Consider the following 14,292-nt stretch of genomic DNA (forward strand, 5'->3'; position numbering starts at 1 on the left):
TCTAAGATACTGTAATATTAACATTGAGAAATTAAAAGACCGTGGTAACAGGGAGACTGAGGCTACCCTCGCAATAAAGGGTTCAAAACGTCGGGTTAAATAAAAAAAAAAAATTAATCGCGTTTTAAAATCGTTAAAAACTCTTTAATTTCTAAAGTTATAATACCGCGTAAAATCAAAAACAACACAATAAATAACAATGTTAAAATTGATTATGCTCCTTTATTCAAATTTGTCTATATACAGCAAAATTAGAACAAAACATAAATTTGTATGTACACAGTACTTTTAGCTATAAAAACAATTTAAACCTACATGTTTGTTGCTGGCGGTACACCACTCGGCTTTATTTGCAATTCGCTTGCACGCCACTCGTCTAATTAAATTTTTATTTAAATAAGATTTGTCGTGTAAAGGACGGCGGGATTTCTCCGTTCCGAGTCATTCTTATTCCGAGTATGATTTTTATTTGTTGGAACGTTGGTGCCGGAATATAATCGAATTGGTTTCGAAAGTGTAAAATGCGATGCAAAATATCCGAAACTCGCGGTTAAGAAATTCTTTTCTACAAAAAAGGCCACTGACGCTTTTGGGGGCAGAGACCAAAATAAAACAATTTTCCATCAACCAGAGTAGAATCACGTCCATCGGTTAATAAGGAGTTATCGAGTAACACAGTTGAAAAAAAAAAAAAAAACAAAAAATATAGTCAAATAAGAACGAGGATTATTGTTATAAATGATGTAATAGTGTGTGGTAATAATTTTCTTAATAAGTTTATAAGGAAATATTTTCGGTAAGATCATTCCGGGTTACTTTACTGTCATTTTGTAAACTTGCTATAAATATGAAATATACATGCAGTATACATCAATCTAGTAGATTGATTATAAGCATAATAAAATAAGGCAATGACATCTCGAATTGTTGTACGGAAATTATTAATAAAAAAGACGTGTGGCACTCGCATTTTTCGGACATTTATCTGGTCAGAATGGTGTCAGAATGTGTTAGACTATATTCGTTACGGAATTTCTAGATTCGGTCTCCATGCTCAAGGCCCGCGAAAAAAGCTATACAATAGCTTAAAACATATTTTAGCGTGTATAAATACATTCCAAACATAATAATAAAATGGACATGCACATAAAATTCATATAAATGGTGTCTCAAAATAACTTTACGTTCAAGAGATGGCAACTAAGCTTCACCTGAACTAACGGAAGCACATCATTATTTGAAACGTTGCGGCTGTAAGCGGGTCTAGTCTGGGCAATTTAGTTAATGTACTATAACAGGTTTGTTTCTGCGTACTTGAAATAGAACTGTACCATGTACGTGTAGTTGTGTGTGTGTTTTGTGTATCGCTTTGTGCTACGAGATAACGGTATCTGAAAATAGAGAATGTATATGGATAGAATGGGACACGCTGTATCATTGATACAAGTTATTAATAAGCCTAATATTCTATATCGCACTAATATTTTAATTGATCATAATAATAAAGCGTGAGCCTATTATGGCTAAACCACAGCGATTGAACGTCGTTGGGTTTGGTGTAATAACAACTGTAATGGATAAAATTTGTAAATTTTGTGTCTCATTTGCTCGTAGGAATAAGAATAAATAATTATATTTGGGTAACATAGATTTTTGCAGTTTTTGTCCTTATTTAAGCAAAGAGAAGCCGGGACGGGCCTCTAGTGTATTATAAATCTGAAAATTGTATGGATATGAAGATATTTGCTGTATTTTCACGAAAAGGTTCTGAATAGATTTGGTTGGAATTTGGTATACAGATAGATTATGGCCTAGAATAGCAAATAAGCCAATTTTTTCCCTAAATATTGGTGTCCTTGGGATATTATCTCTTACTATGACGTATTATCTACCAACCCGCACTTGGCCAGCGAGATGGATTATGGCCTGAACCCTCATAGGAGGCCTGTGTTCCAGCAGTGGGAACATATATGGGCTGAAGATGATGATGATGATGACGTATTATTACTTCTTAGAATACTGTATTAAGGGCAAAGCCAGTAATTTTAGTAATTTTTTGATAATGTAATCGTCTCTGTCCCTGTAATAACCGTATCGATTCGGAGAAATGATAATGAACATTATGGTTACGTTGTCGTGTAAAGACTGATCAATATTTATCAATTTTTTTAAGGGTTTATCAGTAATTGTGATAAAAGTATAGGTACATAAAATTTATCTTAGTGCATGCAAAAAAATACATTATAAAGTTTTTTTCTTTTGTAAAATAAGTACAAATTAAATTAAATCTAATCACTAATTTGTCCGACAAGCTGATGGGCCAAGAACTTAATTAACTTGGCTAAAACATACAATATCTTTAGCATATTTATTGTGAAATAGCGGTCCGACCCGGCTTCGCCCGTGCTACATATATAGCCTTCCTCAATAAATGGACTATCAAACACTGAAAGAATTTTTCAAACCGGACCAGTAGTTCCTAAGATTAGTGCGTTCAAACAAACAAACAAACTCTTCAGCTTTATAATATTAGTATAGATTCTACAAATTGGGTAGCGCAGAGCTGGAACCAGGGATGGTCAAAATAAAGCTTATCTTAATAAAGTTCCTAAATAGATTGCATTTGTTAATAATACATTCAACAAACAATTGACTATATATAAACTCTTCTCCGTAATTTTTAATGTTTATTTTTTTCGATCTCCTTAAAAAACGATACTCGCATAAAATATATTTACAAAAGTGAGGATGTGCGGTTTTAGGTTAAACTTAAATCCAAATATACATCTGAAATAACTTCAAGAAGCAAACGTTGAAATTGCTATTTGTTTAGTGAAGTGAAACATTTGTTTGGATAAATCTTTCTTTCCCATGTATTTTGGGTCATGTTTGTTCATTGTTTTGTAGAAAACTATTCGGGTTTTCGCAAGACGTTACGTAACGTTATCTAGGAATTTTCACAGCTATTTTATCAGAAAGCCAACCCACCCAGGATTTCGCATCTTAATGTCGTATGCCAAAATTGTATTTGTATTAGACTGTTGTAGGTTTTACGCCATTGGATGCTTTTGTTTCAAGATATTTTCAGAATTTACATAATGCGGATAAAGAAAATGTTTTTCTACGTACTTTGTTTGCATGTTGTTTTTATTATCTGTCTGTTTACTGCATCAAACATTTCAATTTCATCAACATTGCTTAACAGTTTTTTAATAAACAGTGTTTTAAAAATGCTGATATTATTTTGTTATTTTGGCGCAGGCTACAATGTTTAAAAAATATTTTCTCCAAAAATAAACCGAATACGTTTTAAAGAGCACTTAAAATTTGCTCTATAACAGTTGCGAAATATTTTAATTAATGAATCAACCAATTTGTAATAATATCAATGAAATGTTAATAAATACCTGTATTTTTTCTGTTTTAGATTTTCTTTATTTTATGTGAAAGCAGGCAATTGAGCTGTGACTGAGCGGTGGTTCGCCCGATGGTAAGCGATGATCAGCCCATGAACATTTGCAGAGGTAGGTTAGGTTGTGCCTCTTCGAATGCGCTCCTTTACAGAAGTAAGAGACAAGGAAAGGATTGACGATTGGAATAAAGAATTGGACTGGGAAAGGTGAGGAAAACGAAACCTCCTATTTCACGCCGATTCGTACCAAAGCGTGCCCGATTCCCACATATATTTTTTTCTGTTTTGCCGAATATACAAAATAAAGAATTAGAAATAAATTAATCCTGTAAAAGATTCTGTTTGCACCATTTTAACCCGAATCATTTTACACTCAACACTAACTCCGCGAAATTTTGACATATTTCAGCATGTGCAACGCGAACAAAACAGTGCCACTGTGATTTATTTAACTCGTACACTGTAAACACAAATCTTGTAGTAATTAAATTAAAAGAGCGCGCTTGAACCAATTTTATATGAATTTTTATACATATATTTAAACAAAATACCGCTGGGAAAGTTGACGTACTTGTCAGTTTAACAACCGCAAAAGCGAAAGCTTTACATTTAAAACATTGAAATAACAAAAAACTTTTATGCGAGTTAAACCGCAGAATAACAAGTGAATAAAAGATTGAGTTTTTGAAAAATTCACCGTTTCAAATTGTATTCGCCGTGGTGTTATTTAACGTTGAATTATGTTAGAATACCGGTTGGTTTTAACTGCTAATTGAGGCAGACATTTTGCTTGTTATATTCCCTTATTAATTATATGATACAGTAAAAACTCATTGCTGGTTAAAACCAATTTTGGCTACAAAGATTAGCTAAAAGTGTTTTTCTTACCGATACGTTCAATTTAGACAGATTTTTATACTCAAAACTAAAGATGATGCTCAAAAACTAATTTTTATCCCTTGAAAATAATATCAATTATAAAAAATTCAACAGAAAATTTATGTACTTTTCTGTTTGAGTTTTGACCGCCTCCTTGGTACAGTGGTTAACGCATGAGCGTAGAACCGACAGGTCCTGGGTTCAATTCCTGGGGACGCACAAAAAAAACTGTACATTTCTATTTTCAAGACAAAACACAAGGCAATAAGAAGTTTCTCTCTGAATCTCTCTGAATTCATATAAAATATATTAGTATTTTCTCGTGTTTTATTTTACGCGAGTATTATACATTTAGAAATTAAAAACTTTTTAACGGATTTTAAACGCGATTTATTCATTATATTATTAACCCGACGTTTGAAATGTTTTATAAATGAGAAATTTTGAAATTTTCATTTCAATGCTATAAAACTAAAAATTAAATTTAACAAAGGCCGCGTTCCATCGATACAATATTGTAATCATTGAAATAATATTTCGAATTGGTTGAGATGGTTCTTAATTATCCCCAATAGATGGCGTGGGGTGGGGGGGGGGTTACGGTTAGGCAAAAAACGCGGGTTCAAATCCCGGCTCGTGATCAAATTTTTTTCTATTCTTTAGGTTTTATGTGCCTCAGGGACACCCAACGCCATCTATTGAGATGATTCTATTCTTTAAAAATTTCTCATCTACATCAATACTTACAAACTTACACGTTTATACAACTTCACTAGATAACATAAATTCAACTTTCTATTCCTTTTATATATTATCCTTACTTTAATCCGTTACATTCAAAGAAATTCAAAAAATATTCTAATTATCTCTGGACATTAAAAAATGTGTTACACTCGCTCCGTTGCTATGTAAAAGAAAGACAAACAAGAAAGCATACTCACTTTCAAAATGAAGTTATTAACTTAAAAGTTTGTATGCGTGGGTCGATGTTTGTTCCTCTTTCACACAAAAACTACTGAAGGGTATAGTGTGATTAACATTGGCAGTTATCTTGATAGTACCAGAATAATACGTCATAAGCTTTAAAAACACTAAAGTTTTCGCCCGCAATGAAAAAAAGAAAAATATGGACGCGAGGTTTTACCCCCATAGTTCCCGTTCCGTGGAAATTAAAACCCGTTCTCGTTCCCGTTCCACGGGGTATAAACTGTCCCTTTTTGTCCCTCGGGTCACAAACTATCTTTGTATCAAATTTCATCCAAATCGGCTTAGGCGTGAAGAATAGACGAACGGACAGTTACTTTCGATATTATAATATTAGTGTGCACACTAACTTTCTCTTCAGATTAAAGCATGATTCAAAGCTAGTTTTATTAATATGTTGAAATTATCCTTTAAAATATTCTTTTGAGTGTTTAATAAAACTAACTGTTAAATAAAATAGTTTCTATGAATTAAGCATGTTAAATTAGATACCATTAAGATTAGATAGATTGAAGAGTTTGGTACACACACATTTTTTAGTTTTTAAACTTCAAGCTACCATTCGTACCAAACGACCACCTCTCTGTTTTAACCGATCTAAATATTTGATCCCCAAAGCCCCACTCGATTACGTTTTCAATCGTTGTGAAATCGCTGCACCGTCAAGACTTATCTGCTGTCTGATCCTTGAAGGATTGACGATCATACGAGAGCAAGGGGAATTGGAGTTTAAGTCAAAAGAAATAGAATGGTTTATTGCTCGATGAGTTAAACATCTTCACTTATATCTACTGTTTTAAATCAATATCAATTTTAGCGAGGGAATTATTTTTGTAAAAGAAATTATAAAATGTATGTAGTAAGTAACTTTAATGAAAAACTTAGTTTTCAAAACTCCCATCAAATACTCATATTTTTGCACAAAATGACGAGACTAAATAAATAGATAACAATTCTAAATATAAAAAAATATAAATTCTAAATAGATATACATTAGCTTATTACATTAATTTAACATCATATTTATAATTACATAAATTAGCAGTAAGCTCACACTTAGTTGCGTAAGCAACCTTCTACTAATTTATCTACGAATGCTTGTCATGATAAATTGATTATTTTTATGCAAAATCAGCCGATCGGATCTTGATGAAATTGGACGCAGGGACCCATTTAAATGGACCTGATTTGTTCATGTGTTTATCTATATACCACAATAGTTAAGCCTTGTGCTGAAGTTAACGGAACATAATTACTTATTCTTAAACATATCGTAATAAATTATACGTAAATGTGGACATTGAGCGTGCTTCGTCACGAATTAAGCCAGGTACATAGAAGTCGATGTTAAATAGTATCATGTGAATGCTACCATGTTTCGAACGGTGAGTAGGGGAGGCGGAGGCTCGTATCCTTCAATAATACTTCCCAGTCCTTTCCTATATGTCTTATCTTTTAAAGTACGCAATCTATTTGCAGTGGCGTAAAGCCTCTGCATCAAATTTATGCGTTGTATAGCGCTTACTAAATTGCGATCCACTCTCAGCCAGTTCCTTCGCTTATAATGACGTGAAAAAACAACGTATAACTACCGACAACATAAGGGTAACATGCCTTAAACACATTGTTTTTAGTCACGCTATTTCTTATATTCTGCACCACACATACACGTGAGTAGCGCCATGTGGGAGCTATTGAGTGATTTTGCACTTTCAAACATACGTAGCGTTAGTGTTCAAACATTTTGTGAGTTGTGGAGGGATCGATTGTTAATTTTTTATTACCTAACAGGGAATGGAAGGGGTCTCTTGTCGTATGACAAAACAGTGATAATGCAATAGATAGACAACTGTCTATTTATCACGTGTGAATAATTTATTAATAACATAATTTATTAGTATCATCAAGTGCATTAAAGAACCAAAATATTTAACTACTGTGATCATTATGTATTTATTTAAACATAAATATCTTACAAGAGGAAACCCTATTGACTTACACTAATTATGCTATAATGTTTATATGTTCATCATCATCAGCCCAAATATGTTCCCACTGCTGGGACACAGGCCTCCTATGAGGGTTCAGGCCATAATCCACCACGCTGGCCAAGTACGCGTTGGCAGATGTCACATGTCGTCGAACTTTTGATTCTCGGACATGCCGGTTTCCCCACGATGTTTTCCTTCACCGTTTTAAGCAGTGGTGATGTTATCCACATGCGCAGATAAATTGAAAAATCAATTTATTTCTTGCACGCTCGCCCGGTCTCGAACCCCGACTTATCGATTTTGAAGTCCGAGGTTCTCACCACTGAGCCACCACTGCATTGCACTGCACTGTTTATATGTTACATTGTTGTTTTTGTATGGTTATTTATATACCATTTACGCTTACTATACGCTTGCTTTTTTACAAAACTGGGAATACAGTTCTGCCAACGAAACGGAAACACTCTACTTGCATGCATATTTCATGTCTTCTATAAACACTAGCAGTTTTTGCAGTGAAATCAACGTATCTCCTGTCAATTTTTTAGAGGATTATCTCTTCATCAGTAAACGTTCGAACATTTCATATTTTTTAAAAGGTATTTGTATTATTCGAAACGCATCTTATATAATATACAAATGCGATTTGTTGTTTTTATACATACATTATTGTGTCCTTTTTTTGTATAGTGAAAAGTCCATATATTTGTTATCGACTAAAAAAAATACGCTATTAAAATATACTCTTACTGGAACCACAGTACGCTATTAACTATAAAGTTTTTGCTTGCATCCTATCAACACTAAAAGCATGTCCTATTTCTAACTATAATTTGTAATAATATATGAGTAAAATGTTTCGAACTAGCTCATAATATCATACTATAACCGGATCTTAAAAGAGGTTGTAATAGTAGAAATTCTATAACGCAAATATACAGAATTTCTTCTTATATAAAGCTAATCAAAACAGAATTTCGTTTATACATAAATCAACTTAGTCCATAATGTACATTCTATGTTTGATGTTTTTCTTGCGCCCAGAATATTGTAGCACCTATAGTGAAAAATAGTATTACCCAATGAATAACAGCGCTCATTTCTCAACTTTTAACTCACGATTCGTATAAGTGTGGCCAAAACCAACTCGCCTAATGCGAATCACTGACAAATGCCACGCCACGCTTAAACAAGCTTTCATTGTGGTAAATGACACAATATTTTTTATCGCAAGGATTTGTGAGGGCGATATATGTCTATTACAAGAAAAGAGCGTATAAAGGAGTGGCTAAATTGCCTTCTTTGATGTAATGTAACTCAAACAGGTTTCGATTTAGCATACGGTTTTATGTTATCTAGGTTACAATTGTTTTTCATGAGACGATCAGCGGGATATGTTTTCTTTGTAGTTTTATATTCATGATTTTGTCTGGAATTTGTTTATGCATTGGGACGTTTTGAGTCATATTGTATTGAAAGGTTACATATTATATTTTCAACCGAATGTAATGAAATGAGGAGTTCTCAATTGGACGTTATTTTAACGTATAATTTACAGTATGAGTACCCTCTTTCCTGAGGGAGACCAATATATCATCATACTTCGATTTATTGTACCATACCTGTTCCTATATATTCTTATATCCTAAGATTTTTTTCTATACGCTGTCCACACGTGATGCTCTGACCATGTTAAGTAGGGCCATGTTAAGTAGACCCAATTCATATAGTTTTTTTAAGTAATTGTATATCATTGTTCACTTTACTTTATATGATGTAAGCCCTGCTAAATAAATTATAACATAATTTGGTTGAATCTGTTTTAATCCACTTTCATTATTAAGTCTTAAAGTGTTAATGAACTTTATACATTTAAAAATATAAACTACCTCAGACTAAAAAAAATTGTTCTTGTATTGAAATTATCCCCAATTTTATAAATTGGTTAGGAGTTATTTTTAACACACAGTGCACTGCGGTGTTTTAATTGAAAATGAAACGTATATTGTTTCACGGCTTGAAATGTTTTGTAATGTTATATAATGGAAAAGGTTTCGTATTATCTAAGCGTTACCATAACGGGGAACCTTTTCACATTAGTGACCCTTTTTTTGGGTACAAACAGTTAGCACCTACTAGGCTTTAATCGTTATTAGCGATGGCTTTGGGACTAGAGTTTTACACTACTCCCTTTGTCTCTAATAGAATTAAAATTAGTTCTGGAGTGTTTGTTTAAAATGAACGTATTTTTCACAATTGTTATAAACAAAAATATGTCAATGTAACAAATACGTCATTAAATACATTTAATTAATATTTCCATGTTATATTTTTATGTACTCTTGCGAAATTTTCATATGTATTTTTTAAATTGATGTACGCACTGAAAATATAGAATAATCGTAAATAAATTCAGGTATAAATGTGGATATAAATTGTGTATACCATTAAAACTTTACAAATTACAACCACAGGTAAGGCTAAAACAAAGTCGTGTACAGATTAAATTACTATTAAGGGAGGAAATCGTTTTGAAATTGATGACGACAGGCTGAATTAATCTCGTGGCAATTTGTCTCCAGCATCTAAAGCCGAGCATTTGTTTGCTTCCAAACTTTTCGGAAAATAAATAATTTTATCTTATAAGTGTGCAGCTTAACGGTATGTGTAACCTTGAAGATTATATAATTACATACAAATATTATAAATTGGATAGAATGTATTTTCCTTTATAGGTTTCTTTTTTTTTTTTCAAAATTCTGAAACTGAATAATTTTTTCTAATTCAGCCTTCTGATGCTAATTTTAGATATATGTTGGTGTTATTATTACTGTTCAAGAAAAATCCTAAAATTAAAGCCTTATTTATAATTATATTATTTTCGGAAATGTACATCTCTACTAATTACAAAACTGAATAGTTTGTTTGTTTGCATGTTGTTATTATATAAAGGTTTGAACTCTGAAAACAAAACGTAAAATACAACGTTATTTTTCCCCCGTCTCTTCAGATAAAACATTACGACTCGATCTATCAATTTCTTTCATAATCAGAAGAACGAAAACGATCTTTAAACTGAGTGAAAACAATATTTTTTCAAACAAAAAGAGGACACGTTGGAATTAATAACGATTCCGATATTGGTATCGGCGCAACACCTGGCAAGTACTGAATAAAATCTTCCTATTGAAATATGATCGCAATGGGATTCAATAAATCTTTGTTCGACACGTTGATATTGCAATTCTCGAGTTTTTGTATAGATATTTCTGGAAAATTGCTGAAGCTTCGTTCCGATTTGATAAATTGTGTCCGTTGAAGCTGTGGGACTACATTTAAAGGCTACGCCCATGAAATGTAGCGCAGCAAGCTGTGCAGCAAGGAATTCAAATCTCCCCCCCCCTTCCCGAAGCCATGTTGCTACTTAGCCCAGACCACATCTTTTTCCTTACCCTTCCTAGTCCTTTCCTTTATTCCTCGACTCGACTTGCTTCAATCGACCTTACGCCTCTCCAAATGTTCATAGGCGTTGCCTTACCACCGTTGCCTTACCACCTTACCGTGGCGCTTACCATCATGCGCGACCCATTAACGACGATGACATAAAAAAATACTTATTACTTGTTATTTAGCGTGTGTACTGTTCCACTAATCAATATTTATTTATTTATTTTTTATAATGCTTTATTGCACAAACTTAAACAAAAACAGCAAGAATACAATAAAAAGAAAAAAAAAGACATCGTTTGTGCAAGAGGCGGCCTTATTGCTTAACAGCAATCTCTACCAGGCAACCTGGTTGGAAAGGAAATGTACGAAGTTCTGGGATAGTGCAAAAGTAACAAATAATGGAAAGAAAAAAAATACATATATAATAAAAATAAATAATATAAGCAACATATTTCTATATTAACTAGAGCAAAATTCCTCACAAGAGTTTTGTTCTGTATTATAAGGGCTATTTCATACGCACTTAATCCCACATTATTGAGCCCCTTCCGAAATTTGTGTCTGACTACGGTCGTGCTACATTTATAATCTACGACAAGTTTTTTTTTTCTTATATATTGTTTTCCCGATGTCAATTTTTGCAACAAAAATAACAATTGAAAATACATTTATTCTATATTTTTCGATCTTACCGACAGAAACGCCTCCTATTTCTTAAAAAAGTAAGTTTAAGTCGATAAAACACGAATATGAATAATATTCCTAACTTTGATTTTTTTTCTTTTTGATTGATTCCGAGATTCCAATTATATATATATATATATATATATATATATATATATATATATATATACAAGAATTATTATTTATATATTTTCATCATCGGTATATTATATACATCTGAAGATTACTAAAGATTTACAATCATTTCTTTACAATATTAATTTACAAATAAATAACGATTACTTAATCTAATTTGAGTAAATATATTCTTTTTTATGTAAGCATATTTAAAACTATGTAAATGTTTCTTTTCAAATAGATTGAAATCAAGGGATTATACGAGCTCACAAAGTGATGAATTGGCATCAATCCTCAATCATCATTTGGTTATCAGTGCTAATTCCACGGAATTGTCAATCCGGTATCCTACTGTTGTTGTTCACTGAATATTTGATAGAATGGACGAATGTATGTCGAATTTACAATGAGCCTAAACAAGCTTTGTCGAATATTCGAGAGAGTCCGGGCTTTTTCAATGCGATGCAACTATAAAAAACATACATGTAGTATGTATGGACAGATGTAATTGGAAACCATTCGTTTTAATACTATTTAAAAGATGCATCAGATACATAATTAATAACAGTAAATGAATGCAAGCAATTAGAGAGGGAGAATTAATTTTCATTTGCTGTGTATGTGAACTGCAATGTTTTATGTGTTTAATACTACCTGTTTCACTTTAAATTTATATAAAAAGCGTAATTATAAATTATTTCTATTGATTTTAATTATAAATGGACATTATTTATCAGACAATACGTGCAAGTTTATTAAATATTGTGTGGGAGTCGAGCACTGCTTCAGCACAAATTGGGTCAAGCTCGCACCGGGGAAGTACCACACCCTCACAGAAAACCGGCGTGAAGTGGTGGTATATTAACAGTATGCTATCGCGTTTCGTACGGTGAGTGAGGGGTCCGGAGACCCCAAAACAACCCCAAATATGGACGCGGCGTTAGAAAGCAGAATAGTCGGAGGGTACCGGCACCGATGGTGCAGGAGAATCCCTCCCGCAGCGCCTGCGCTGCGGCAGCCCGTCGTATTCTGGGGCGGGCATAATTCCGCTTGTATCATGTGCCAGGGGTTTGCGGGGCAAGCGAATAAAGTCACCCCCTTCCACTATCGCAGTGGATTTTTGCAACATCCGGCGGTTACACACCAACTTAAACGCCGTCCACTACCACCTCGAGACGGTTAAGCCGGCCTTTGCTCTTCCTGACGGAAACACAGATATCAACTCCGGCCGACGTATCTTATCTCATATGGGTATGTGTGGATACGGTTTCAAACTGGAGCATACCTTTGCACCGCGAGCTGGGGTATGCGCATACGTTAGGGAGGATATCTGTTGTCGACGTCTTGGCACTCTTGAAGGTGAGGATCTGTCCATTGTCTGGCTGCATATTGACTGCGGTGACCACCCTCGCGTCTATGCGTGCCTGTACAGATCCCACAGCGGGAATACCGGTACTTCTTTATCCTTTTTTTTTCTTTATCCAAGTCAATCGTGTCTTTATCCTTTATCCCTTAAAAGTAGGCAATGCATTTACAGCGGCCTTACCTCTACCAATATTCATGGGCGGTGGTATCGCTTACCATCAGCAGAACCAACAGCTCAGTTCCCCCCGCTGTTACATAAAAAATTAAAGACACTGCGTAAAGGCCTGTGAGATTTTGTGACATTCAATCAACAGTTTATTTCCTTACACTGATTAATCCAGGGGGTTTATCCGAAATATTATATTAATTACTATTAATATTTCATTGCGAATTCTTGGAGTTTATCATCAAAGTGATGAAAGAGCCAAGTGAGATATAAATGTATTTTAATTATGACCATTACAGAAATTGAAACGTGAACGCTGCAAAGTTCTTGTGATCTGTTTCTTTCAAGCCCTTTCATGATACAAACTAAAGCCTCTGAATAAACAGCTGATATCTCTTTCAATGCAATGAATGTATATTCAGCAACCTTCAATTAAAGTTCATAAATAAAGGCTTTTGAGTAGCCAACCTTTGTACATTTATTTTTTAATGTATGGATGACATTTGGGAGAATGTATTTGTATTAAATTTGTTACCCGACTGACCAAAGGAACGCAATCTATTTAACCATTTTTTTGTTTGGAAAAAAGGCTTTTATTTCATGTAAAATTCAAAGTAATACATACGTTATAACTTACTGCTGACGTTAGATGTACGGAAAAAAGCTTTTTATGGGAATATTGTAGATTAACATACAGAAAATGGCTTTTTAACGTTTAAATCGATTTACTGTGAATTAGTTAAGCCACGCTGCGATTCTTAAGCGGGAATTACTTAAAGAAATGCTGCTCTTTTTCACTTTATGTGATATATCTAAGATTTAATTTAGCTTTCGCCTTCTAGACTCACTATTGTGTGGGTGAGGTATTCTTTTGTTTATTCTAATAAAATATGTGCGTCTCATACTTGAGTTTTTTTTCAATTAATTAAGGTTATGTACAAACAATTATCTGAATACTTATTACTATAGAATGTAACTTATTTATTAGATAAAACACAAATATGATGAACATATGGATGAAAATACATGTATGTTGAACATATGGAATATCAAATTATATCATCATCATCATCATCATCATCATCAGCCCATATATATGTTCCCACTGCTGGGGTACAGGCCTCCTATGAGGGTGCAGGCCATAATCCACTACGCTGGCTACTACACTAAGTGCGGGTTGGCAGATGTCACATGTCGTCGAATTTTTGATTCTCGGACATGCCGGTTTCCTCACGATGTTTTCC

General features: G+C 33.5%; 1 protein-coding gene across 1 annotated transcript in view; it reads left to right on the forward strand.

Moving 5' to 3' along the window:
* The window catches only part of LOC119832344, a 79,969-nt gene that overhangs the window by 40,595 nt on the left and 25,082 nt on the right, over positions 1 to 14,292 (forward strand). The gene's annotated exons all lie outside the window — the stretch shown is intronic.

The sequence above is a fragment of the Zerene cesonia genome, chromosome 15 (assembly GCF_012273895.1).
Source record: "Zerene cesonia ecotype Mississippi chromosome 15, Zerene_cesonia_1.1, whole genome shotgun sequence".
Classification (NCBI taxonomy): domain Eukaryota; kingdom Metazoa; phylum Arthropoda; class Insecta; order Lepidoptera; family Pieridae; genus Zerene; species Zerene cesonia.